Here is an 8,835-nt window from a genome sequence, read left to right as displayed (position 1 = left end):
CACTTTAGGTATCAACAAGGGCTTGAGGGTATATACATCTGTAATGAAACGTCAATAAATCAAACACTTCTGATAGAAACCTAAGCAGAGAGTGCTGAGTCTAATGTCTGGAGCTTGATAAACCGGAAGCATTCTATTTGTTGGCTGAGTTAAATACTTGGCTAGTTATACTGAAACTAGAGCTTTGCTGACTTGTTTTAACATGTAATAGTTTTTTTTCTAGATCCCTTATCGTGTGTGTGTGTAGTGCCATAAAGTTGCTTGTGACTCATGGTGACCCTATGAATCAGTATCCTCCAAAATGTCCTATCGTTAACAGCCTTGCTCAGGTCTTGCAAATTGAGGGCCATGGCTTCCTTTATAAAGTCAATCCGTCTGTTGGATCTTCCTATTTTCCTGCTGCCTTTGACTAACATTATTGTCTTTTCCAGTGACTCTTGTCTTCTCATAATGTGACCAAAGCACAATAGCCTCATTTTAGCTTCCAGGGAAACTTCAGGCTTGGTTTGATCTAGAACCCACTGATTTGTCTTTTTGGTGGTCCACGGTATCTGTAAAACTCTCTTCCAACAGCACATTTCAAAATAATCTAATTCCTCTGTTAACTTGATCTCACTCACCAGTAACACATCCTACAGAACAATATTTAAAGAGAAGTGCTTATGGGTGTTGAGTTGGATAAAATATCTACAGTGTAGGGGAAGAAGTCTCAGCGGATGTTGTTCCGTTGTACAGCAGAACATACACTATTATCGTCAGTCTCTTCTTTGCTCCCCAATTTGGATACAGAATGTACTCATATTGTTATCATATATGAATCAAGGACAATTTCATACCTTACACTTTTTCTAGATTGAAAGCTGGAGTTAAGTAAAGAAAGAACCAACTGCAGACACATATTTAATGTGGTTCCAGAACCTTATAAGCAGGCTACGGCAACACTTCTACAAAAGCTCCTGCAAAGATGATAATGATTTTCCCCCCTCTTGGTGGGAACTAGGCTAAGGAATTTGTTGAACTTTGAAGAACTTCACTCAGGAAGCTTGCAATTAACTTTTGCTTTCCTTTTTAGTGGAAACCTTTTGTGTCTCAAAAGCAGCTGCCTCAGAAGAAATGGTACCACCATATTTTTATATATATATATACACAAGTGGGGACCTGCACAAAACATGCAGGAGCAGTTATCACATTCCCCCGCCTTTGTTTCCTCCCCTCCTCTCAGTCTCACTATTTCTTCCTCCTGCCATCCTCTTTCACTCTCCTCCATGCCTGTCACTTTCTCGTTTTTCTGCTCCCCATAATCTTTCAGCCATGCACCTGCTTCCTTCCCCCCCACGCAGCAGTGGCTCTCCTGGAATCACAATAGATCTCCCAACTACAAACATTAATTCCCTTTAGGGTTGCCAGATCCAGGTTGGGAAATTTCTAGAGATTTGTGGGTGGAGCCTTGGGGAGGGAAGCAGACTCATCAGGGTATAATGCTATAAATTCCACCATCCAAAGCAGCTATTTTCTCCAGGGGAATAGATCTCTATCATCTGGAGAGCAGTTGTAATTCTAGGTGATCTCTAGCCCTCATCTGCTGGTTGGCAACGCTAGTTCCCTTGGAGGAAATGGCTGCTTTGGAGGGTGGAGTCTATGGCATTATACCATTATGAGGCCCCTCTCTCATCAAACCCGACTCCAACTCTCAATTCCCCAAGAATTTACCACCCTGGAGTTGGCAACATTATCATCTTCCCAGCCAACCTACCTCTAGCTACTCTGTTTTAAGTTTTCCATCTTCCTCCACCACAGCCTCTATCTTGGAAAATGAGTCTTCACAGTGGGGACCAAAGCAGTTTACATTATTCTCCTTTTTATCCACACTACAACCCTATGATGTAGGTTAGGCTGAAAGTATGTAACTGGCGCAAAATCACCCAGTGAGCTTCCACAGCAAGATAGGTATTCGAACCTGGATCTCCCAGACCCTACTCTGCACCTCTAACTACTACACCACACTGGCTTTCATAGAGTGGCTGTTGAAGAGTAGCAAGCAGCCAGGCCTAGTTGAGTCATGCAAGTCAGGTGGTATCAAGTCATCCAGTTTGCGCATCCATGCCTAGGGTTGCCAACCTCCAGGTGGAAACCGGAGATCTAGAATTATAACTGAACTCCAGACAATGGAGATCTGCCCCACTGGAGAAAATGGCTACTTTAGAGGGTGGACTTTATGGCATTATATCCTGCTGAAACTTTTTCCTTCCCCCCACCCTGCCCCCCTCAGATTGCACCACAAAATCTCCAGGGATTTCCCAATCTGGAGCTGGTAACCCTAGCCAGGCCTGGCCCCTGAGTCTTCCCTCAAAGGCCAAAATAAGCCTGGAAAGGACCCTTCCCCGTTTTAGTGGCAGAACCAAGCCTTGGAATCTGTGGTTGACTAGCAACAGTCACTGAGGAAATCCATTGCTGAAAGCTACAGTTTCTATCAATTTTGGCTTTTTAAATTCCCCAAAGTTTTGTTTTTAGATTTTTCTGCAAACTTTGAGCCCTTTTCAGGTTTGTAGGAAGATCTGTCTTGCCCGTTCACAGCTCCAGTAAAAGATTCAGCCAACTTCGCTGTTGGAGCATAAGACCAAGTGTGAGCAAGTGTAAAGTGATACATATCGGGGCAAAAATTCCCAACTTCACATATACACTGATGAAATCTGTGCTGGCAGCGACAGACCAAGAAAGGGATCTTGGTGTGGTAGTGGATAGCCCGATGAAGATGTCAACCCAGTGTGCTGTGTAAAAGGCAAATTCCATGCTGGCAGTAATTAGACAAGGAATAGAGAATAAAACTGCCCTTGTACAAATCTAAGGTGAGACTACACTTGGAGTACTGTTTGCAGTTCTGGTCACCACACCTAAAAAAGGATATTGCAGAGGTTGAGAAGGTGCACAAAAAAACAACCAAAATGATCAGGGGGCTAGAGCAATTGCCCTATGACTGTGTTGGTGAATCTGCGGCACGCCGAGCCCTCTGTGGGCACGCGTGGAGCCCTTGCCGTCTTGCCTAGGGCTGTGTCGTGTTGCCCTGGTGCGGTGCTCCTTCTCCCCAAGCCCATGCTCCCCAAGCCTGCGCTGGCGCCCTCCCTCTCCTTGCATCGGGGCAAGCCCCTCCCTCTCTCTCAGCTGAGCTGCAGCCACAGCTCAGCTGTTTGTCGTGGCCCCCGCCCGTCTTCAGTTTGGACAGGGAGGCTGTGGCCAAGCACCTTGCCACCCCCCCTCCTCTCAGCTGAGCTGCAGGGCAGCTCAGCTGTTTGTCGGGGGCCCCACCCATCTTCAGTTTGGACAGGGAGCTCAGCTGTTTGTTGGGGCCCCACCCGTCTTCAGTTTGGGGCCCCGCCCGTCTTCAGTTTCTTCCATTCTGCTTTCCTAGGTAGGTATTACATTGATTGCTCTGCCTTTTTTTATCCCTGCTTACTCTGTCAGCTTCTCATCATCCCTTACCATCCAACTGACTCTCTTCACCCCATTCCAACTGCCTTTTCAAACATCAACATTGCTTTTCCCCCCTCACAGAATGTTAAGCGCCGTGCTGACACACCTATATATCTAATTCTGAACGTGGTCCCAGGGTGCGGCTGTTTTAAAAAGGCCCTTTACAGAGACAAGGTACTAACTTCTCAGCTGAACCCTCCCCTCCACACCAGGTACAATTATCTCCTAGCAAGGAAAGAAGGCAGAAAAATATTTGTCTACCAGGAACAATAGCCACCCAGTTGGGGAGGACATTTTTAATTGGGAAAATTAATATCCTCCCAGCCCAGTATGGTCTGTCCCTATGGCTGCATTTTAGGGTGAAAAAACCATGTGGAGATCTAGTAATGGATCTTCAACCTAATGTGTGGTTTGGCCTTTAGTCCTCTTGATTTCAGTCTGAGAGCTAAATAGAAGAAAATACTTTTCTCCCCTTGAAATCTATGGAATTCAGAAATACTCGAGGAGCTGGGGGTGGGGGACATTGTTCAACAGTAAACACCTGCTTTGCAGTGATTAGACAGTACTGACCTTGATAGACAAAGGTCCATGAAGCTTCAGGTGTCCCATGTGGCTGGTACTACAGTGGCTTTGTTCTCAGACGTGGGCCATATCTTTGTCCCTCCTGTCATGCCAGGATGTATCTCTGTCTGTCTACTTAGCTTCCCCCAAGCCTCATTTCTAGAAGAAATTTCCAACTCTATAATTCTATGATCATAGAGGAGTCTTCCTTGCCCTTAGCCAGCCCAGCTTTAAGCCTCTTATTTATGCAAATTCCCCAAGGGAATATCAATCAAAATATGTGAATGTATGAGTTTTTTCTAAACTAAAACCTCAGTATTCAGGTTAAATTGCTGTATTGGCACTTGGTGATAAATAAGTGGGTTTTGGGCAGTTTGGGCACTCGGTCTCTAAAAGGTTCGCCATCACTGCCCTATGAGAAGCAGTTAAAATGCCTAGGGCTATTTAGCTTGGAAAGGCAGCAGCTAAGGGGAGAGATGTCTAAAATATTATGCATGGTATGGAGAGAGTGGAGGTGCTTTTCTCCCTCTCTCGTAATACTAGAACCCAGGGTCATCTGCTGAAGCTGGAGGGTGAGATATTCAAAACAGATAAAAGGAAGTATTTCTTCACACAACACAGTTAAATTGTGGAACTCCCTGCCCCAGGATGTGGTGATGGCTGCCAGCTTGGAAGGCTTTAAGAGGGGAGTGGACATGTTCATGGGGGATAGGGTTATCCATGGCAATTAGTCATGATGCATACCTATTCTCTCTAGTATCAGAGGAGCAGGTCTATTATATTTAGGTGCTTTGGAACACAGGCAGGATAATGCTGCAGTTGTCTTATTTGGGGGCTTCCTAGAGGCACCTGGTTGGCCACTGAACAGACAGCTAGACTTGACAGGCCTTGGTTTTTGGTGGGCATGGCTTTTCTTATGTTCTTATGACACATACAAATTCCATTGGATTTCGATAAATGCCTATGGCATCTACTAAATGTTCTCAAATCCAGCCAGGGAGTTTCAGTCATGTTCAATAATCACATGCAAGTCCACTTGTAAGGAAGTCCTACTAAGTTCACCAGGGCTTAATTGGAGGCAGCTGCCTTAGAGTCAAGAGCAGGGTTACATCCAGCTTTATCAACTCCAACTTAAGTTGCACCTGCATTCAGAACACATGCTCTAGACCAAAGCTTCTTAAACTGTGGGTCACAACCCCATATGGGGTCATGTGACTGAATGTGGGGGTCGCGAAAAAAATAGCAACAGTAAAATTATATGTATACCAAAAAATAGTTTTAAAATACATTTATTTATGTTTTATTATCAGTAAATGTTTGATTTGTATACCTGTATACCCAGGGTCACATAAAAATTTCTTGGGCGAAATGAGGTCGCAAGTAGAAAAAATTCAAGAAGCCCTGCTCTACACTAAGCTGTGGTCCCTCTTAATCTGAAAAAAGTATCTTTAAAAAGTATATTCTAAGCCTTCTTCGCTTCTGGAAAACTCTTCTGACATGTATTTGTCTTTTTACAGCAAATACAGTTTACAATAGGCTTATTATTGGTATACTATAGCATTTTCTTCTCCTCTGGTCTTTTCTGCTAGAGTCAGTGTAACAAAAGGCTCAAGGAGGGACTAATCCTGGAAAGGATACTACTACTCTACTTCAGCACCAGTTATTACATTAATAATGTTGTGGTAAAGGTCCCCTGTGCGAACACCGGGTCATTCTTGACCCATAGGGTGATGTCACATCCCGACGTTTTCTAGGCAGACTTTGTTTACGGGGCGGTTTGCCAGTGTCTTCCCCAGTCGTCTTCCCTTTAACCCCACCAAGCTGTTGTACATATTTGAATATATTTTCAGAATTTTTTTTTAACTTTATTCCCTGTTTCATGCAAGTCAGCAGCTTAAATTCTGGTCAGTGATTTGTCTGTTCCACCATTGAGCTATTCCTATTCTTAGAATGTTTAAACTTTATTCCTCTAGCTGACTATGACTTCTTGGTTAGCCCAAGTCTGACATTTACTATAGAGCAAGAATATAAATTAGAACCTAGATTGCAAAGTGTGGTTTAATGTTTATTAGAATAATCTTTTAGAGGCACTGTGATAGTGGTTAATATTGGACAGGGAGATCTAGTGTTTAAGCTCCACTTAACTGTAAGCTCATTGAGCTATTCATTTACTCTCTGCCTACTTGCCAGGGTTATCTGTAAAAAAAAAAAAAAAAAGGAGGAAGAACACACATACCATCCTGAACTCTTTGGAGGAAGTGTGCTAAAACAATTCTATGTCCCATCTCTCTGCTAATTCTATTGTCTCAACACGTGAATACAACCAACTGCCATAGCAGTAACGCTTTTAATTCCACACTTTTATTCTTGGATCTTAAAAGCTTTTCTGAGACTATGCAGATGACCAAATGCAATCATCATTAGAGACTTGCACATTCTCCCTGTAAAACTATACATCGCCCCTTTCCTCCCGACTGCAGTCATGGGGTGTTTTGCACTGCCTTCTTGATGGTTTAGTCATTTAGCCTTTGGACAGCCCTGTAAGCACTGGGGGAGGAAGAACCAAATTAGCCACCTCTGCTAATACATGAAAGGAAATACAAAATTACTGTTTTCTTATAATAAACTCAGTTGAGTCATATCTCTGCAACCTTAGAACCCAGCAAGCCTGACCATAATCTGTGACTACGGAGTGCCATTACTCAAACAAGGCATTTCTATAGTTTCCAAGTCCAAAAAGCAGTATACTCTTTTGATAAGCAACTTGAGTAGAATCTAATTAAATTCTCTTCACTAAAAGATCCAATTTATGCATTTAAAATATTTAAAATACTTTTTATGTTATGCCTTTATTTGCATTTATTAAACCTCCCTATTTAGTTTCAGTTAAAACAGTCCTTTGCTGTTTATAAGTTACCCTTTCGGCAGTTGTTAATTTTAGCTGACTGCAGCAAAACCAAACAGCTCATAAGCACAAAAACATATCCTATAATATACTTGTTAGTTCTGATAGTGCCACAGGACTTCATTCTTTACTGTATAGCTGAAAAGCTATACAGTAAAGAATGAAGTCCTGTGGCACTATCAGAATTAACAAGTATATTATGGGATATGTTTTTGTGCTTATGAGCTGTTTGGTTTTGCTGCAGTTAGCTAAAATTAACAACTGCCGAAAGGGTAACTTATAAACAGCAAAGGACTGTTTTAACTGAAACTAAATAGGGAGGTTTAATAAATGCAAATAAAGGCATAACATAAAAAGTGTCATTGTAGCATATCTAATTTAAGACATGCCATTAAATTGATATTCCCTTCAGCAATAAAATAAATATCTTGATAGACACAAAAGGCACGATTCATAGAAATATTGAACAGTGTCCATGATGGAAAGGAGACTTCTTGATTAATAAGTTAACCAATGCAACTGTTATGAGACGGCCATTTATCAGACTGCCCTATATAATGGTAGCTACGTGGAAGCTTGCAAAATAGCCTTTGGTCTAGTTGCTGTTTTATGGAACACATACTCTGTAATCTGTAGAATACTTTCCAACCTCCCAACAGATGATGCTGATATAGAGGGTCTTGGCCTGTGGCCTCAGAGTATGAACCAGGGGAGGGGGTCTTGTTTCAAATGTATAGCCTAGCTGTACTGGACTTTAATAAACTGTAACCTTCAAGAGCTAGCCCACACTGGAAGCTCCTTTAGCAGCTCCTCACAATGACTCTGCATTCACAAAGCAGCAGGCAACAGAACTACAAGTAGAAAAGTATTGCAAATGTGTCACATAGAATGTATGATTGTATCATGCAGGGATAGTTCAGAAAAAGCTTACAAGAACAAATTGTATGTTCCTTATCTCCCTTGTGCCTTCGCATAATTACAATGTATTAGTGACTGCTGACTTCATGATTTATGGTTTGCTGTTGCGTCCATATAAGCAAACCATGGTTTGCATTCCTCCTCCAAAGCAGGATTGGAAACCATGGATTGAAGCTGGTTTGTAATCCTGGTTGTGGAAATTGGGAGGGCTACAATAAGAATTAGTTTAGCTCTTCACAGAGACAACCGGGGGGGGGGGGGGAGAGATGGCAATATACAACAAGTTAATTAGATTAAGCAACATGAGAGTATTCCAAATAAAGTCTGAGAAACCTTTCTCTTCTTAACAGGGCAGGAGTGACAGGATTGTGTTGAAAGATGTTAACAGATAATGCCTGGCACCTGCAAGTGTTACCAAATATGTCTGATGGAACAGATAACTTCTCAAGTAATGCGCATAAAATTGCTTTGTTTATAGCATATAATCTGGTTTATAAATTACATCCATTGCTACCTTATTGTTGAAGGCAGACTTAATAATCTTCAAGTGACTTCAACAAGGTGTAGCCTAGTATAAATCTTGAGATGGGCACTGTAGAATTCTACAGTGCCTCAAGTTATCACACACAGCAGGATATACTGGCATTCATATTTAGCTCAGACACACCACTTCAATTTTTCTATGCTGGCCGCGCAGATTTAGAATTTGCTATATGTACTAACACTGTTAAAACAGGCCTATGATAAAACTATGTCTCATATACATTACCTTCCCTTTTTTTGGGTAACTGTGGCAGCCCCATTTATCATGCCTACATCAGATATAGGCAAACAGCCCCTAAAAACAGGGCTTTTTCAGGCGTACCAGGATATTGCCAGCCATTGGAGCTTGGGCAAGAACAAGAGCCAGTGCAAGACAGGAAGCAGCTGGCCTGAAAATGTTTCCATATAAGGAGTGAAAAGAGTACAAGCTGCTTCTTGGA

Source organism: Euleptes europaea, chromosome 2 (genome assembly GCF_029931775.1).
Source record: "Euleptes europaea isolate rEulEur1 chromosome 2, rEulEur1.hap1, whole genome shotgun sequence".
In the NCBI taxonomy this organism is placed as follows: Eukaryota; Metazoa; Chordata; class Lepidosauria; order Squamata; family Sphaerodactylidae; genus Euleptes; species Euleptes europaea.
Note: the sequence above shows the minus strand (reverse complement) of the source record.